Raw genomic sequence first — 19250 nt, 5'->3', positions numbered from 1 at the left:
CACACAGGGCTGGGGGTGGCTGACTTTGAGAAATAATTCTTAGTTTTTGATTCCTGAACACGTGCTCTGAGGCACAGCAATCTTCTGATACTAGCACTAGGCTACAGACCAGGCTTAGTAAACTGTGCCCTTCTTTCTTATGCATAATCTCCTTAAAACTCAGCAGTGAACTATTAGTTCACTAGTGATAGCACCCCTTTCTATCCCCAGGACTTTTAAAGGTACTTCCATCCTGTGCTAAGACAGACTCCCTAATGCAGCTAGATTAGATCCTGGAAGTGAGATCACAATTTATTGGAGGACTAGACACAAATATCTGATGGTACCACTTGGCCATATCGGGAGGCTTAGCCAGTAGAACATGGGGTAGATGTAAAACATTGGACTCTGATGTTTGACCAACTTTATGCAGTACCTTTATTGAGAAAAATGTTCCCAATAGATATTTTCTATGTTCTTAGATGGTAAGGAGGTATTTATTGTTGGTCTCCTTGGGCACAGGGAGGGACGGGTCCAAATTTTGAGTATCCAATAAAACTCTGTAGACAAAGAAACTGAAGAAGTCAAAGAGTAACTCTATCAAGATTTCCTGCTCAAATGGACCAGGTTTGTCCCTGGACTTACTGAGACCAGAAATTGGAACCATTGGCCATTTTTGTGGCCTTGAGCTTTCTGTGGACATCTCCTTAGTATTAAGTCCCACAATCAGCAAAGGCTGTCATAGCCAGTTTCTAGAATTCCCTTCGACTCTCTTAGATTCACTCCTACAGAACACTTGGATTCTAGACCATCAGGAGTTTGTCCCAACTTTCCACTTCACCACCATTTCACCACACTGAACTCTCACTCATCAGATAGACGCCTCTTCTCCATTGTCTCAACTCTCTTCAAGAGTTCCTTAAGTCAGTTATGGTTGTCTGCTCTCTTAAGGCAGGGTTGATTTGTGGGACTGCTATTAAAGAGTTTTGACCAAGTATTCTTGTAAATCTAAGGAAAGATTTATTTACTTAAAAAATAAACATGAAAGAAAAAAATAACATCTGTTCCTTTATGACACAAACATTTCTGGATATAATGCCTATATTTTCACAGGTAGCCTACAGTAGCAAAAGCATGTTTAGGGACAAGAGCAATCCAAGGGCAGAGGAGAAGGCTCCATATGCATATAATGGTACTGAGAAGTTCATTCCATGCTATCGCTCAAACCATGATATTCATTGTCTTCACTTCCTAAGATGAAACACCTTCTCATCACTCAAGTCAGCAGTAGGCACTGTGGCTTGCAGCCAGGGTGTTCTAATGAAGTTACCAACTGCACTGCTGTGGTTATTTCTACTCGCTACATTGCCAAAAATAAAACTATCAGCTCAGTAAGGACAGGGTTGTGGCTTAGATTTTGTGTTCTCTGTTGAACTATGTGCCATTCATTGCTCAGTGTAGGTCCTTAATAAATGGGACTAATGAGAAAATTAAAATATAACCTAGTTTTAAAACTCCCAAAGGTGAAATGAAGCACTTGAATTTGTTTACTGCTTATATGTTGCCTTATGAATGTCCTTCTTGTGTGTCATCTTTCACTCTGAAATGGGAGGAGCTAAAGCACTTTGGTAAAAAAAATTCTAAGCTGTAGCATTGTCAAGAAGACAGAGTGTGTAAAAGCACCTGATGCTAAGACTGATGGCCTGAGTTCAAATATGGATCCTACAAAACCCTAATAGTTTTGAATTCTATGTTCCTCAGTTTTCTCATCTGTACTTTTAGACATATATCTTAAAAAATCTGTGAGATTTAAATGTAGCACTTTATTACATCTGAATAAAAAGTGAAATGAAATTTATGCCCTGGTAATGCTGAAGCATGTTTGGGCAGCCTGTATATGATGGTTCTGTTGAACTTGTCCATATTGGGTTTCATGGTCTAAGCTGTTGAGGATGACCAGATCTCTTCCTTCAGATGGCACCAGATCTCATTACAGATGGTTGTGAGCAACCATGTAGTTGCTGGGAGTTGAACTCAGGACTTTTGGAAGAGCAGACAGTGCTTATCCATTGAGCCATCTATCCAGTTTGTCACATCAAATAGTCCATAAATCATGGTAGAACTTTTTGGGGGTGGATATGCAAAAAACATGCAACCTAATACCTAGCACATAGTAGGAACACAGTAAATCACTGCAGGTATAAGCCTTGGCTGAGAGGGGAAACAACACAACTCTTGTTACTCCATGGAAGTAGGGGGAACTGGCAGATGAGCATATACCATGTAAGGCTCTTTTACCTGTGGGAATTAACTATTGATTTCATTTTCACTTCATTAGGTTGGATATTGATTTCAAGAAGGCAGAGTGGAAGATAACAGTCGATTACTAAGCAAACACTCAGGAAATCAGGAAAGTTTGCTCTTCCTTCAGGATTGGGGTTATTCCAGACCACCAGACCTCCTCTTATGAGACTTGCAGGAGAGCCTAGCCTACTCCTTGGGACCATGGACAAGAAATGAATTGAGGAAAATGTGGTCTTTAAGAACTTAGCATGTACTGACCTCCTATTTTTAAGACAGTAGTTGAGCTGTTCCCTACCTCAGGGCTTTGATAATAGCTATAATTTTTCTTACTGCACCAGACCAAAACATCCTAAGAACAAGGCTGGACAACAGAGACATAGTGAGATGTGGTTGGACACTGTAGATGGAGAGTCAGGAATATTCTGGGGCAATTTTGAATAAGAAGCAAAGGTTTTTAAAGACTATTATTACATGGACAGTTGGGTGGAAATGAAGTTACTGGATACCAAGGGGAATATGCAAACAAGCTACGAAGTAAGGAAAATTGGCAATATGTATGCAATGTGATTTTTACCATGTTTGAGATTGAATTAACTCTTGTCTAAATAACTAATCATGTGCATAGTTTGTGGCCTTCCATCCCTGAGATGAACTGTCAGTCACAGCCTCCCTCTACCCCATCAGGTGGCAGAAGCACAAGCCTATACCAAACTTGCTATGGTAACATTCCTTGGTCACAGTAAGTGGACACAGAGTAGCCATGTGACTTGCAATAAGACATTGGCCTTTGGAGCTATGTAGGGAAGGCTTGGTCCTCTTTTTAATCAGATTATCAGTAAATCAGTATAAAAACAACACAGAAGACCATTATAAAACATTAAAGGAAAGAGAGCAGCAGAAAATGGAGCCACATATGCTATCTCAAACATCTTTTCAGCAAATGCCAATCTAAAATATTATTGAGTTTAGTAACTAGGTTTCACACTGGAGATTTATTTGTTATTCTAATAATTATCTTGTGATTACCAGTAGACACATACTGAAATAAGTCTCCTGAAATGTCTATGAGATACATGGACTAGCAAGAATGAAAGACAAAATTTTAGTGCAAAAGAAATTTTCAAGCAATCTCCTAGAAGTTCAGTTTAACCTAACCTAGTCTCAGACATTCAGATTTCCTTCATGTGCATATTTTGATATGTATGGATGTATGTACTTGTTTATGCATATTTACCTGGGGATATGGAGTTTGTGAGCACATCTAGAGGCCGGCAGATGATGACAGGTGAGTTCTCAATTTACTCTCTTCATTATATATTGAGTCAAGGTCTCTTACTTGAACCTAGAGATCACTGATTCACATAGTCTAGCTAGTCAGCTTGTTCCTTGAATTCCTTGCTTCTACCTCCCACAAGACGGGATTACAGACTGAAAGTCATTCCATCTCACCATTTAAGTGAGTTCTGGGGATCTGAACTCTGGTCTTCATGCTCCTGTGGCAAGGGCTTTTGTTGAAATAAAAGCAGTGGGGCTGCATTCTGGCCACCAGGCTAGCTTTACCCGAAATAATTACACAGAAACTGTATTCTTTTAAACACTGCCTGTCCCATTAGTTCCAGCCTCTTATTGGCTAGCTCTTACATATTGATCTAACCCATTTCTAATAATCTGTGTAGCCTACGAGGTGGCTTACCAGGGAAGATTTTAACCTGCGTCTGTCTGGAGTGGGAGAATCATGGCGACTCACTGACTCAGCTTCTTTCTCCCAGCATTCTGTTCTGTTTACTCCGCCTATCTAAATTCTACCCCATCAGAGGGCCAAGCAGTTTCTTTATTACTTAAGCAATTTTGTTCATTATCAATACTACAGAACTCCAACCACACTGAGCATGGCTCATAGACATCCTTGAGAGTCACTTAAGCAGAAACTGGGAACATCATGTATTTAATTTAGGACCCTCTCTGAGCTTGATTCACATCCCTCAAAGCCTGTTTGACCTCTGAGAATGAAAAGGAAGATGAGGGGATCTTGCAGAGACAGACTAGGACTTTAGAATTATTTTCCTCAAGGTTCTATTTTCTCAAATTCTTTATCTCTGCTCAAGACTACATTTCCCATAAGGACTTCAACCCAAACGTCTCCCATTACTTATCTAACAATGTGACAGCAATTGTGCCAACCTCACATGCAGGATCTTTAGATATAATAAAACAGTCCCTCATTGAGATCTCAGGGTGGCCTTTCCTTCTGTAGTGCCATGGAGACATGCTTTTTATAATTCTTTCATATTTGCTCATCCCTCTCATCCTGCTTTAAAGATGCACACTATAAAGTGGCAATTGAAATTCTTAGAGTACCAAACTAATTGTGTAAAACTTGCTTTGGAGTTATGGGGAACATGGAAAGAAAACATGAAAGAGGAGAGGGAAATGAAATGAAATGAAACATGGGGCATGGGTGTAATAATTAGTACAGAAGGCCATAACAAATGTTTATATATTGATTAACTTTAACATTAATTTTCTACTCTTCCTAGTTGTGAAGACTGAGACATCAGAGATTAAGGTGCTGGCTATTTGTTTCAGATGAGCTCCTTCTTTCTTGTTTGTAGATGCCTAGACTACCTTCTTACTCTATCTTCTTATGTGGCATATAGGAAAGAGAGAAGATGGACTGTCTTAGTGATGGACTATATTGCTGTACACAGACACTACGAGCAAGGTAACTTATAAAAGAAAGCATCTAATTTGGGTATTCCTTACAGATTCAGAAGTTTGAGTCCATGACCATCGTGTCTAAAAGTACAGCAGCAGGCAGGAAGGCAGGCAGGCATAACACTAGACAAGTAGCTGAGTACTTAGTTCTGATCTGCAAGAACCCAGCAGAGAGAGAGAGAGAGAGAGAGAGAGAGAGAGAGAGAGAGAGAGAGAGAGAATAGCTGAGAATGGTATGGGCCTTTGAAACCTCAAAGTCCATCCTCAGTGACACCCCTCTACCAACAAGACCATACACCCTAATCTTTCCTAAACAGTTCTACCAACTGGTAACCAAGAATTCAAATATGAGTCTATGGGAGGTATTCTCATTCAAACAACCACACAGAGGAACAACTAGAAGAAAGGTAGACATGAAACAGACTAGTGCCTTTTGTAAGGGCACAAATTCCATTGCAATGTCCCCACTGCTATTACCTACTCCTACCGACTTTCCTTACCCAAGTGCTAAGCATCAAAAGTCATTATATCTAGGTACAGGATTTCCCTGCACGTTTAAAGAAGGAACATATATCTATGAGTTTTTAAAGGATTTTCCTACTTACCTATAAACTCTCAGTAGAACTCTAGAGTCTTTGTCAATAAAATCAGATAAATATAAGGTTTCTTAAGTCTTGGGAAGAGGTCCTAAGTGTAGTAGAACTCTGGATGTTTGGAATGAGATTTTCAGTCTAGCAAGAAATGGTACAGCATCATACATGAGTCTGAATATTGGCTATACATGAGTATAGAAAGAGGTACAGGAAAAAGGCAGTAAAATGACCTCTGGACATGGGGAAGAAGGCAAGATATAGTCCATCTAGGAAGCTAGATGGACTCAGAAGATTGGAGAATTATACATAAGAGTACAAGTGATAGATACCCGAGGTTCCTGAAGGAACTGGAAAATGGAGCAGAAGAATAAAGACATGTGCTTACTGTTGTCGGATCTTATTTTAAGATGCATTACATTTGTTTAAGCTTTGAAACATTTGTTTCAATAATGCAAAGATGAGTTGCATTCTTTTCTGTTGCATTTGTTTAACTCTGTTAGGCTTTGATTCGTTGCCTATCTAAAACACCTGATTGGTCTGAAAAGGAGGTGAATGGACAATAGCAAGGCAGGAGAAAGGATATGCGGGGCTGGCAGGCAGAGAGAATAAGTAGAAAGAGAATAGGAGAGATCCAAGGAGAGAGAGAGAAAAGAAGGGGCCAGTTGCCCAGCACACGGCCAGCCATGGAGTAAGAGTGAAAGTAAGATTACAAAAGCAATAAAAGGAAAAACAAAAACAAAAAACAAGAGAAAAAATGTCATTAGCCTGAGGCTTTTTAGTCACTAGCCAGATGCAGAGGAAGCAAGATGAGAATGCCTTAGTGAGAATAGGTATCAAATACAAATAAACAAATTATCAAGGTGTCACTGAGATGGGACAAGTGCACCTCTTCAACTCCTGCAGTAATCTGAAAAGTTGCTTTCATTTAGGGACCACCTTTCATGAAAATCTGGCATTCTGTGGTTTCCATGAAGAAGAGACTTCCAGGGTGGGTCAATATGATGTGGGGATTGACACTTAGGAAAAGACATTATTTTTAACATTACATTAAGCACTGCGGTTAGAGAAAGAGAGGAGTCCAGGTAGATACTGGGGCCAACTCCACCACAGATACGGGCTTCACTGTTCTCCGTGATTTCTTTACACTGTGTATATATAGGATTTTGAAGGAGCTCAAGTCGTAATCCTTAAGGTGGCTGAGGACCTCCCTATTCTTCTTTTAATAGTGCTACAAAATGGAGCTTACAAAGAGACTGAATAATTTTCTTCTGAGAACAAAGTTGCAAGGTGGGTTGCAGGTAAGTATTGATTACATTTCAGGGGGAGAGGGGAATATTAAAAACTCAGGGTCCACCATTCCAACCCTAAGTGAGCACAGTTTGCTCACTGTCTTTTAAAGTCTCCTTTTGAAAATGTGTTTTGTCTTAATGGATAATTAAGTTCTTCCACCCTTGGGGGAATCTTAAACATCCTACTTTCTCAGCAGAAAAGTGATCAGATCTCAGAGACAGAGCTTTCTCCCTCCCCCACACTATCTTCCATGGCATCACAATTCCCTATTTTCTTCTCTGCCTAACAGCTATGTCTTAGCTACTGTCCTTTCCCACAGTCTTTTCCCAATGTGAAGAATGTTCCTTTCCTATCAGAGTTGATATCCATATTATCTCCTCTTTGGTTTGGGTTTGGGTTAAGATTTGTTCCAGTGAACAGACTATGATAAAAAGGGCGTCACCTGGTCTTCCTAGGCTGGCTGTTAGGACTAGTGTTTCCACCTGTCTCTCTTGATTTGATCATCCTTGCCTTTAGTAAATCACAAGCACACAGATGGGCTCACTGAGGTGCACTTTGTTATCCAAGTGCCAGAATTTACTACAATCACGTAAACAAACCTGACTTCACATGGTTTCCCTGTTTAACCTTTGCAGCTCACTATCTGGCACCATGATGATGAGTCATCTCTGCCAACTCCTTCCTTCCTTCCTGATGGACACAAATTTTTCTTTTGTTGCACCCTGAGTCTCAGAGCAGTTTTGTCTTCTGATAAAAACAACCAATACCAGGGGTGGGGTGACAGGTGGATCTCTGGTACCTGACATTCCTCACACACCAAACAGTACATTCATTCCTGGATCAAAGAAGTGACTCTCCATTGGTCATGTTGATACATCCATGACATTTTTTATATTATTAATTATATTTTATTATTTAATTTTTTTGTGTATATGGTGTGTGTATGTGTGTGCATGTGCATGCATTCCTGTGTGAATACATGTCCATTTATGCCGTGGTGCAAGCATATGGTGGTCAGAGGATAAACTCAAGTTTTGTTATCTTTCCACATTGATTGACCCAGGGTATAGCAGGCCTTTACGCTTCCATAGACCCTCTGTGAATGTGTCCCGTCTTCTTCTAAGAACACTAATATTGAAGCCTATGTTACATTATCATCTTTTATCTTGGTTCTGGGAATTCGAACTCAGATCTCTGTTTGCTTTATCCACTGAGTCATCTCACTAACTCCTACCCATAAACATTTTCATTCCCATTTTTCCCCCCAGCAAATTGCAAATCAGTGGATCTGTTATCTGCATTGAACCTGAAAGCTAAGGAAGTAGTAAGTGACAGCCAGTGTTCTAGACAAAGCCTGTGTTGCAGATGCAGATGCCATAGACAGTCAGAAGGGCACGGTGGAAACAGAAGTTTTCAAGCTCCACTTAGAAGTGTCCTGGTTGAGCTAAGAGATCATTACATTCGTTTTTAGCTCTTCCATTGTGTTGATCTGTGTCAGTCCTTCCACCTTTTGCAGCTCAGTGTTCTTGAATGAAAAAGTGGGTTAAGCATTCTCCCTTAATACGGTTCTTGTGAGAATTTAATTAAATGGGTTAATGGGTGGAAAAGTGCTCAAAATTATTATGTGAGCGTTATGAATGAGGCCTTTTAAGACATTTTTCCATGAAGGACTAATGTTAAAAATAGTCATTTAAACCTTTACATTAATCAGATGACTAATTATTTTATGAAGAAAAATCAAGGACTTATTTTATCAACCTATATTTAGAGGTATGATATGAACTAATTTCCTGATAACCAATTTTCAAATTTCTCTTTAGGCAGCCATGATTTAAATTCACCTGGCTTCTCAGAGTCTGTTTGGCTTTTAGCCAAAACATAAGCTGCAGGAAACAGGTTGGGCTGGCAGTCGTAGCTGTATAATTTTGACGACTTAAAAAGCCAACCAGTGGAGAAGTTATTTCTCTCAGCATTTTAATATGCATGAGTAAGTGGCTGATTGACAGAGTGTTGTGAAGTCATGAAGAAGGACCTTTGATCTTTTCCCTGGGCGAGAAGAAAGAACTCCTAATTATCCTCCGTTCAAAGTCTGTCACCCTGGATGAAGCGAGGTGATGAAAGCACTTTGGCCATGCCACACAGAAGATGAGAAAGCTGCTTCTCTGATACATTCCTACCCTTGATGCCAGGTCTTACGTAGCCTAGTCTGGCCTCAAACTCACTGTCTAGCTGAGGATTACCTTTAACTTCTGATCCTCTTGCCTCTGCCTCTTAAATGCTGGTGTTACAGGCTCACACCACCATAGCTACGGACTATGAGGGGCTCCGGATTCAACCAGCACTTTGCTTATGCTAGACAAGCACTCGACCAAGTGAACTGCACCTCCCTCCCTCTTGATTCTTGAATACTTTCTGATGTACTTTGTCTGGTGGCTCTCAGAAGGGTTTCATTTCTAGTTGCCTCTAAAGTCAGTCTTGGTAGAACTTCCTGTAGCCTGGCTAGAATTGCCAGGGTTTTCTAAGTCCCATCAAGGCCATTCTGTTTAGTGAAGTACTGCAGGTTCTTTTAGAAGAACAAATCACACTCAGCCTATACTGTCTTGAGACTCGATGTAGGAAACGATGAACAACTATAAGAATTTTGCCCAACACTTCTGGCAAGATGGTCCTTTGTGCTTGAGGCCACCACTTCAGGTAAAACCTGGCTTAGTCAAAACATTATAAAGATAGTTTCTGGAAAACTCCAATACACAGCTCATACAAGCTTTAAAACATGAATTTGTCTGGAAAACAATAGCTGTTGTTACAGTAAGTTCAACTATTTATTTCTGCAAATAACATTTATATTTTATTCATATTACCCTCAGTTTATTAACTAAAGACCATGTATAAAGCAAAGACCAGCCAACTCCTATACATGTAAAGTAAACGGAGTAAGTTTCAAAATGACATAACCCTTCAGCTTCAGTTTAATTGATAAGAAAATTATTGGAACACTTGTGATTTATGTATTCACTGTTAGCTGAGTTTTCCCTGAGTCATAAACTCCTGCCCAGAACACCAAAAGAAAAAATGTGAAAGCCAGTCATAGCCAAACAATCTGAAATAAATATATAACCAGATGAAGTGTGCTGGAGAGAGCCTGGGAGCAGAAATAATGTCACTCTTTGCGAGAGAGGACTAGCAAGGTCTTCATAACTGTTCCTGGCATGAATGTGGAATGAAGTTTCTTCTATAGGAACAACACTGGTTAACTTCTTGCAGTGATTGCAAACTTATTCATTGCAAACACTTCAGGTTGTAAATCCTGGTTCTCGCTAGATGCTGACTATGAACGTCTGACCCTCCTCTCACAACTGATCCAAAAATCAAAAGTGTTATTCATAGCCACTTGGGTGATGGTACTTTTATTAGTCCCGTTCCTTGTTAGAAATAGATGAATTCAACATCTAAGCTCCCCATCAACTGTCTGAAAGGCATTTCCCCCTGTTTGATGCAGTAAGACCTATACAATATGGTTCAGTTAAACTTCATACATAAGAAAATCAGGGAAGCTGGGCAGTGGTCATGCACACCTTTAATTCCTGCATTGGGAGGCAGAAGCAGGTGGATTTCTGTGAGTTCGAGGCCAGCCTGTGCTACAAGAGAATTGTCTGTATTCTGTCAATTATATTTTAAATAAACGTTGATTGTCCAGGCAGGAAGTATAGGTGGGTCAGCCAGACAGGAAGCAGAGGCAGGCGATGAGAACAGGAGAATGCTAGGAAGGAGGAAGCCCATTCCTCCCAGTCCTGCCCAGATCATAGAAGAAGCAAGATATAATCTACCCGACTGAGAAAGGTACTGAGCCACATGGCTAACGTAGATAAGAACAATGGGTTACTATAAGCAACAAGAGATAATAAGTAGCCTGAGCTAATGGGCCAATCAGTTTTATAATTTATGGAGATCTCTGTGTGATTTCTTTGGGACTTGCCAGCTGTGAGGTACCAGGCAAGACAGAAACCCCAACGAGCAGGCCCTTCATGTCCCTTAGTTCCAGGACAGGCTCCAAAGCTATAGAGAAACCCTGTCTTGAAAAATTCATAAAAAAAAGAAAATGAAAATCAGGGAATTCTCAGAATGACAGGCTAGCCCAGTTCCACCGTACCTTGAGATTCTTCTTTGTCAAACTGAGTGATTTTGAAGGGATAGTCTCTCTAACACTGGAAACTTTTGATTCCTTAGTTGCTCTATAATGGTTTAACCTAGGGTCTGTTCTAAAAGCCCCCAGGATATGAGGCACTACTAGGAAAGGCAGGGTTGTGGAAGTGTGGGGGGCACATCTAGTAGATGGGATGTAGTGGAAGAAAGCTAGGTCAATGGGATATTGAGACCCCAGTCCCTTCCTCCATCTTTCGTTTCTGGCCACCATATGAAATAGCCTCCCCAAGTTCATATCTTACTATGATGAACTGTGACATCAATGGGCTCAGATAAGATGCCAAGTGACTATGGACTGACTCTGACCATGAGATAATGGGCCCAAACTATTTTTTTCTCTTTTTCAATTATTTTAAGTATTTTATCACTACCATAGAAAAACTAGCGTTAACTTTATTTTCCATTTAATACCTTAAAATTACAGCAAAGAACAGGAATTGGTGCCCAGTGGGATAATTTATGTTCCTAGGGAATAAGTGACAATGTCTGGTGACAGTTTTGATTATTACAACTGAGAGGTGCTACTGATATGTAATGGATAAAATCCAAGAATAATGAAAAACTGAACATTTTACAATGTCATGATAATTTCTTTGCTCCCCAAACACATTACACCAAGAATTAAGTAGCTGGAAATGCTAACTTTCCTACAGTTTAATGGTCTGGCTCTAGAAAAAAATAATATACAACATATTTTACATTTCTCCTTCTTCCTTTAATATTGTACTTGTGCTTGATCAATACAATAGGATTTAGGATCAATTTTTTCAAAAGAGATAACCTGTAATTTTAAGAGGAAAATCCTAGAGTCAGACAAAAAGCATCAAAAATCATCTGAAAGTGACTATTTCTGTATAACAGGAGCGTGTCTGCAGCTGGCTAATTGATACCCTACCCAGTGTATTTGAACCACAAAATGGGTCATTGCTTGACCACCAAATAGGGGTTTCAGGGCCCACATCTATCCATCAACAACTAAACAATTCAGGACTGACCGTTTTCCTTAGTCTAAACTTCTTAAAACAGAATTTGTGTGAGAATGAACTAGGAGCTGAGAAAGATGCAGACATTTGGATTCTGGTTTCCCTGGGATCTGAGGAGTGTAAAGAGTCCTAATAAGAACCATCTTGAGGCAATGTACACTGGTAATTACCTAGGGTGAGCCTGTACTTCCCATTTCTTAGCTTTGCTCCTCCCTGACATGTTTTGCTTGAAGAATTCCACATTTTGGTATATGATGTGTTTCAACTATTTATTGAAGGAGGCAAGAAGAAAATAAAGGCGAGCATCACAAACTGACATCTTTGAGGTGAGCTCCACAGCAGGGTTTCTGCTAGAAGTTTGGTTTCAATGGACTCATTAATAGCAAACTTGTTTGCTAACAGCTGTCGATGCCCCCTATCTTACAGCTAAGGAAATGAATTAAGTCACTCTTTCAAGGCATACAGTCAGTAGTGAAGGGCTTGGCTTGGCTCTTCTTGAGTGCAATATTGCCCAGGAGAACATTTTAGGTTAATTGAACATAAACCCAGTATCCAAATCTCTACAAATAGGAAGAGTGAAATAACAACAGGAATGTTTTATTTGCAAGAAAAGTTCAAGGAAGAAAAAGAATATGCAGTAAGGAGCCAGGTACAACCAGTGCGGCAGAGTTGCTGATGATTTTAAAGCCTGCTGGCAACAGCTACTCTGGGAACCCACCCTCCTGTGAAAACACTAGGATTGGGGTTGACAAGGTGGAAATTGATGATACCAGTTACAGCACAGTCCTAGAGGAAAACACCATTTTAAAACCTTTATAGGCAATCAGTTTTCTGCCTTACAACCTTCTTAGACTGAATTCTCCAAAGCCTTCCTTGCAATACTCCCAGGAATTGAAAGCAATTCCCTACTCCCCAGACTCATTTATTTTTCCAGGTCCAGTCTGGCAGCCATCTGTAACTGTAAACAATAGTTCCATTTGGGACAATTAAAATTGATTTTCTATTATGCTAAAAACACTCAATTAGCATTCCTGTCCTGACCACATTGATAGGTGTTTTAAAGATGGCATTGAGTATCTGTGAAGGAGAAGGACATCATCAGAGTCCACGCTGGCCATGTCGCACGTCACATGCCTACCACTCTCATCTCATTTCGGCCCTCCCCACCAATGTGTGGCTCATGTCGAACTTCTGCTTTTTTAACCAACAGCTTTTGGGTACCTTCCCAACAGGCCCCAGATTGGTTAAAAGGTTATTCTAAGTACAGATTTGAGGATTTTCATAAATAACTTTATGTCATTTTCTAGACTTAGAAAAAGATAACTCACAAATATCACAAGATTTCTCCCAAACTTGAAAAAAGAAAAGAAAACCAGAAAAAAAGAGATAAGTGAGATCCCTACATACCCAAAACTCCACCCAAATGACTTTTACCCATTTTCTCTTATTTTGCTCTTCCTCTGTGTATGTGTGCTTCCTCCTTTTCCCTCCTTCCTCTCCCTCCTTCCCTCTCCCTCTCTCTCTCTCTCTCTCTCTCTCTCTCTCTCTGTGTGTGTGTGTGTGTGTACATATGTATGTGTTCAGGTGCTTCAGAAATCATAAGGAAACATCAGAACTTCTGACCTCTGGAACTGGAACTACAGGCATTTCTGAGTAGATTATTGTTAATGCTGAAAAATGAATCTGGTTCCTCTGCAAGAATAGCAAATCCTTTTAACCTCGGAGCCATCTCTCTAGTCCACCAAACAACTCCTAAATGATTATCCTTTTCCCCAAAGACTGAAAATTGGAAAACAGTTATTCTACTATCATCGTGGTCACCATCATCATCATCAAAATCATTTTAGTGGGCATGCACGTGCACACACACACACACACACACACACACAGACACATTCTTCACTCATTGTGAATAGGTTTTTCAGAAATCATATATTGCATAGAAACATGAACTCCCATCCTGGTAAGAAATGTGCCATTCTCTTATTTGTCTCATATGTCTTAAGTGATCATTAGATTTTACCATTTCTTTGTTACATAAACTATCAACCTGGACCTTTCTGTAGCCAATGAACAGTCACTTCCCATCCCTCACCTATACTCATATGTATAATTTCAGACAGTATCACTTGGAAGTGAAAGTCAGATTCATCCTCTGAATGTAATGAAAAGGGTCCCTTGCTTCCTATTCTAAGTCTCTTGATCTCTTTAGGCCGTCACAGACACATTTTCAAACTCACCAAGGACTCTCCAGTTTAGCTTCCTTAACAGATCACTTTAAAAAAAAAACATAACTAACCTTATAACACCTGTGCATGCAATATCTATGGTGCCCTGTCACCATGGCTAGAGATGGCTCAGTCTGGGTATGACTGCAGTGGTCTCAATGCTATGGGGAGATGAGAGGTGTCATTGTTGATGAGTGTGAACACTATCAGTGGTAGTGAATCCACTCAATCTTAATGACACAAGGCCACAGTGTCAAGTGTGTGCAGACCACTGTTCAGCAAGCCTCTGAATGTGACCAGGTGGCAATCAGATTTTGTTGATTTTGGAAAAAAGGGAGTCCTCCACTCTGATGTTATTTTGGCCCCCCTAATCAGGCCAGGGGACATCTGTTCCTATTGCTAACTTTCTACGTGATGGGGACATTAATCAAGTTTCTTTCCACTTAGAATCTCATAGTCAATGTTCGGGAAAGAAAATGGCCTAAGCCAGGCCACTTGGGATCTCTTTCTATAGAATATAAAAACTAAGCCACGGTTAGTGAGTTGGCTTGGTGTGTAAAGGTGACTGCTTGCCAATTCTGATGACTGTGTTCAATCCCAGGAACCATTATGGTGGAGAACTGACATCCTCTAGCAGTCTTGTGACCTTAACATGCTCATTGTAGCATACACGTGTGCTCACACACACATCAACATACACAGGCACACACATAATGCAGGCACACACACATAGTGGCACATACACAAACATACACAGAGGCACATACACACACAAACACACACACACACATGTAGAAATATACAATAAAACAAAGTAAATTAGTGAGTCAAACAGAGATGAGGATCAGTCAGAGACTCTTCCAAAAAGAAACATGCTAAAACAGTAATTCCCTCTTTCCTACATAGATTACCAATATTACTTTCTGTAATGTGACATTTCATCTGCATTTAATAAATAAAGCTTGCCTGAGAGTAAAAGAGTCACACTGATCAGTCTTACAGACTAGGCAGTGGTGACACACCTTTAATCCCAGTAGCCACACTAGTTTGCCATAGAAACCAGACAGTATTGGTGCATGCCTTTAATCCCAGCACTAGAGAGGAATATAAGACGGGAGGAGACAGCTCTCACACACAGGCTCATTCTGAAATTCTTGGAGGCAGGATTGCCTTTTCGGATTGAAGTAGAGGTAAGAGCCAATGGCTGGCTGTTTTGGTTTCTCACATTTAGGTTGAACCTCAATTTTTGTTTCTGTGTTTTTATTAATCATGCTACAACTTTCATTTCTAAATCTCGGAGGTCTTGATGCCAGCCTATTTTTGTGAGACAAGTTAAGCATGGTTGAACTTTACATGATACAGTCTCAACGTTATTAGCCCTCTATACTTTGGCAGTACAAACACAGCCATAGAACTCTACAAGCATATACATTCAGGGAAAGGGATTTTAAAGTGTGTGTGTGTGTGTGTGTGTGTCTGTGTGCGTGTGTGTGTGCCTGTTTGTAATTTGTATATTATGACATATTCTCATCCTTTTTGGTTTTTGTTTTGTTTTGTTTTTCTTCAGTTGTTTGGACGATCAAAGCTCTTCTCAGCATATTGACTACCCCAAACAAGACAGGTCTGACCAAATGTCTGGGCTTTGTATAGTTCAGCTAACCAATTTTGCCTCACAGAACTGGACTCCAGTTCTATTACATGACGTGAAAGGAAAAAGACTTTAAAGGGCAATGATTTTATTATATCTAAAGAAAATTTGCCATCAGGTTCACCAACACCACAGAGTTCTTCACTGATCATTCTTGCATCTGATCTGCTTGGATCATAAGGGCCTGTCTTGTGAAAGAGTGACTTAAGTTCAGTCTGAACAACTGAGTGAGTCCCCATCTCAAAATGAAGATCAAGCAAAGAGGTTAGGGATGGAACCCAGCAGCACAGTTCTTGTCTAGTGTGAAGAAAGAACCTGGGTTTAACTTCTATCACTGCCGAAAAGAAAACAGCTTTGGTTCAAGGCCTTTAAAATTTACCTTTTCCGTTAGCTAAAAGGAAGCATCACAAATGACTCAACTTATTTGTGTTAGGAGTGAATAGAATCCCACATGATAAAATATCTCTTTTAGCTATTACTTTTTTCAAAAAAAAATACAGAATGAAGCAAGAAAAATTGGGGTATTAACTGTACAAGTCCTCACTGGCAATTTCCTATCACCTTTTTTGGTGTTCCTTTAGTTTAATTCACGGACACTTCTTCAGAGCTCTTTCTTAATACGACAGAAAATCTTCCCAACTAAGAACATCAGCCTGGCTTCACTTGTCATGTCCTCAGAAGAAATGGATTTGGACTGCATTCTCCACCAAGCTTTCTCAAGTGCTACTAAAGAAATACTGCTCCTAGGTTGACCTTTAAGACTGTCATTTTCTGGCTTGCTTAACTTGGATGAGCATTCTGATTCCCTGGAGAGTTATGGTCAAAATCCAGGGCTTACCTGAGGATGGATTTGATTTCACGAATCAGAATGGACATAGACTCTTGAAGTTCTGCTTCATTTAGTCCTGGCACGCCTCTATACACAGAGTTCCCTAATATGCTCACCTCAGGCACAAGTGTGGGACTCAGAGCACGAGTCTGGAAATACACAGGGAGCCAACGAAAAATACTTTGAGCTGAGTTTTATTACATCAGTACTCAAGTCTTCCCAAGAAATGTTATAAATTCTGAATATTCTCTTCCATTATTCCCTAATTCTTTTGCAAATATTGTGGCAGGAATGTAAAATATGCTCCAGGAGTTTGTTTTGAATGCTTGTCTACTGATTAAGCAGTAGTTAAGAAAACATGACTACAAACATACATACATACATACATACATACACACATATACCCCGACACACATGTACACATGTTTCTTGACTCCAGAATCTCAACTTTTATGTTCACTCCCTGTTACTTTAATATTCACCTCTATTTTTATTTTAATATGATTATAAAGTGCTTTCTACTTTTTACAAAATATTTTCCACTACATATACATATGTAAAATACATGTATTTTATATATTATAAATAATATATAGTTTGAATGGGTATATATGTGGTGCACATGTGTCTTTGGGGAGGTCCAAAAACAACTTTTGTAAGTTCTGTTCTTCCATCATATAGGTTCTGGGACCTGAATCAGATCATCAGGCTAGGTGGCAGGTGCCATCTCACCAGCCCTGATTTCTATTTGTTAGGATATCTTATCACCCCAAGTTAGCGAACTTCCTCTGCTTAAAAAGGGGCCACTTCAATGACAGCCCTCACCAGGTCCATTAATGGAATCTACTCAAATTGAAAATGTCAAAGACCTGATTGGAGTTTTTAATAGCTTTTCAAAACATTGCTTCTGTTTCAATCTTATACATGAGAAAAGCTACCAGGGTTTAGGTATTAGAGGAAAGAAAATGAATATTATGGAAATAAAGGCTGCTGGGAAATAGTACATTTCTTCCCCTAGATTATGAAATAGTGAGAATTCAACTATGTTTGAAATATAATTGAACACTATAGGTAACAGTATGAATTTTTGCAAAGAGAATGAATGCTAAAAATATTTGAAACATGAATATGCCTGCAATGCAAACACTCTAGTCAGCGTCTATGTTTTCTCAGCAACTCATTGGGAATTAATTACCTCAGATCTTCTCTCTAGGTCTAAAGTCATTGCAACTCAGCCAGTTCTTAAATGGGGCTGTGCAACAGGGTTGGATTTAGCCTCAGCCTTTATCTGCTGCTAAGTTAATTGGCCTCAATTAGCTCACACACCTTATCAGAGCCACGAGAGTCTCTTTAATCTGGCCAATCTTTGGTCCAGAGGAAGTGATTTTCTAGAAGCAGTTTCCCCGAGAAACAAAGAATGTTGAGGGATTTCTCCTTCGGGAGATGAGTTGTTTTCTTCTGCTTATTCCTCTCTATATGAAAATAATTTTGTAAATATCCAAAGAGAGATGTTTAACATTTACTTGTCTCAGGTGCAGCATCTTGACCAGACACTGGCTGCTAGGAGCCCATTATTGAGGTGTTTGCTGTCAAGGTCTTTGGACTGTTTCCTGCCTTGCTCTCAACTGGGTTTTGTTTTAGCCTATAAAAAGATAATTCCACTCATTTTCCCTCATTAACCAGACTCATAATTGTTGTTTATAGTACTTTGTACCTGACAAAGATTTTATTCAAACTAAAGCGTTAAGATGTCCACCATCCTGTGGAAGGGTATGGTTCACCAATGGACAAAGATAGGTGTCTGGTCATAAGAGCTCACATCTTGTAAGAGATAACCATAGAGGGTCAAAGTATGGGGCTGAAGAGAGGCACAGTGGTTAAGAATATGGAATATTATTTTCAGATGTGTTACTTCAGCAGCACATATGCTTAAATTGGAATGATACAGTGAATATTAGCATGTCCCCTGCACAAGGATGACACACAAATTTGTGAAGCATTTCATATTTTAAAAGAAACACTTCTAAAACTTAAATCACACATTAAACACACACACTAATAGTGGGAGACTTCAACACTCCGCTCTCACCACTGAACAGGTCTGTCAGACAAAAATTAACAGAGAAATAAGAAAAATAACAGATGTTTGTGTCTCAAACGGACTTAACAGACATATATAGAACATTCCATTCAAACATAAAAGAATACACCTTCTTCTCAGCACATCATGGAAACTTCTCAAAAATTGGTCACATACTAGGTAACAAATACAAAACAATTGGAATAACCCCATGTGTCTTATCAGATCACCGTGGCTTAAAATTAGAACTTGGCAGCAATACTAATTCCAGAAAGCCCACAAACAGGGAAATAAAACAATGCTCACCTGAATCATTAATGAGTCAAGGAAGAAATAAAGGAAGAAATCAAAGACTTTCTAAAGTTCAATGAAAATGAACACACAACATACCAAAATTT

General features: G+C 39.6%; 1 protein-coding gene and 1 non-coding gene across 8 annotated transcripts in view; one reads left to right on the top strand and one right to left on the bottom strand.

Moving 5' to 3' along the window:
• Grm7 (glutamate metabotropic receptor 7) overlaps window positions 1–19250 on the bottom strand; it is a 902923-nt gene that overhangs the window by 231540 nt on the left and 652133 nt on the right. The gene's annotated exons all lie outside the window — the stretch shown is intronic.
• On the top strand, window positions 18678–18783 carry LOC121443748. The gene has a single exon (XR_005973698.1). It is a non-coding gene; the product is annotated as a U6 spliceosomal RNA (small nuclear RNA).

The sequence above is a fragment of the Microtus oregoni genome, unplaced genomic scaffold (genome assembly GCF_018167655.1).
Source record: "Microtus oregoni isolate MIOR12 unplaced genomic scaffold, Mior012 000002F_ref0000024, whole genome shotgun sequence".
In the NCBI taxonomy this organism is placed as follows: Eukaryota; Metazoa; Chordata; class Mammalia; order Rodentia; family Cricetidae; genus Microtus; species Microtus oregoni.
This window is presented reverse-complemented; position numbering and strand designations above follow the sequence as displayed.